The sequence below is a fragment of the Macrobrachium nipponense genome, chromosome 18, assembly GCF_015104395.2.
Source record: "Macrobrachium nipponense isolate FS-2020 chromosome 18, ASM1510439v2, whole genome shotgun sequence".
Taxonomy (NCBI): domain Eukaryota; kingdom Metazoa; phylum Arthropoda; class Malacostraca; order Decapoda; family Palaemonidae; genus Macrobrachium; species Macrobrachium nipponense.
The window spans coordinates 55,169,783-55,170,942 of record NC_087211.1 but is presented as its reverse complement, the minus strand read 5'-3'; positions in this window follow the sequence as shown (position 1 = coordinate 55,170,942).

Here is a 1,160-nt window from a genome sequence, read left to right as displayed (position 1 = left end):
CAATAGTGGCTATAATTATTAGAGGAAGATCAACTTAACTATCTCTCCTCTTTTCCATCATGTTTCTAGCTATGTAAATCTTCAAAACAAGAGAACTTCAATGTTTCTCCAGTTTTTTAGCATTTCGAAGAGTTTTATTATAATCAAATCTTGTTCTTTTATTTTGTTCATGTTGTTTTATGAATTTCGATGATAAATTTCTACTGTATTTAATTATTAAGTCTTCTCTTGGTGGGGATTTTTGCTGAATATTCGCTTCATTTTGATAAGCAAATGGATGTCTAGCCAACTTATGGTATTTGTCTTCTGTTTTCGTAGATGATTTACCCTCAGACTGTTTGTGTGCGTAGAATTCTTTTAACAGTGGACGTCAGAATGTACATTCAATAATAATTTATTCATCCAATAGATTATAAAAAATAAACTGGTTTTAATTTTTAAAATTACTTACAAAAAAAAAGGCATCTGACATTTTTTACTTAGTGGCTGCTTGTGGGGAATTCTATTTCCGTAACGTCCAAAGCAAGCAAGCACAAGAGGCTGAGTTAATGGCCTGCCAAGGACAACACAACACAGATTGTTGTTGTCGTTGTTCTGACTGATATGAATGCAGCAGATTGTCCTGAATTATGACTTAATATTCAAAGTTGGTTTTTCTTAGAAGCAAGCTTTTATCTAACTACTTTTTGAGCTCTCTTCCATTATGGATATATTGATTATATATATATATATATATATATATATATATATATATATATATTATTATATATATATATATATATATATATATATATATATATATATATATATATATATATATATATAAATATATATATATATATATATATATATGCATATATATGCATATATGTATATGTAATGCATATATGCATATACTTTACGTGTTTTGTATAAAAATGTAGATACATATGAGTGTGTGTATGTATCATGAGTTTGAGGTAGCATAATCCAGTGGTTGTGTGCAAAATCTATTCCTAAGAATTCTGCTTGGAACATCGATAAACATAATCTCTAAGGAGATCGTCTACTGGCTTTTGTCTAAAACCACATTCTCTTCATTGCCCCTTGCAGACTATCAGCTAGTGCTGTTGTTTTACTTTGTTTCGGAAAAAAAAAAAAGTTCACGTGGGGTAGCCGCC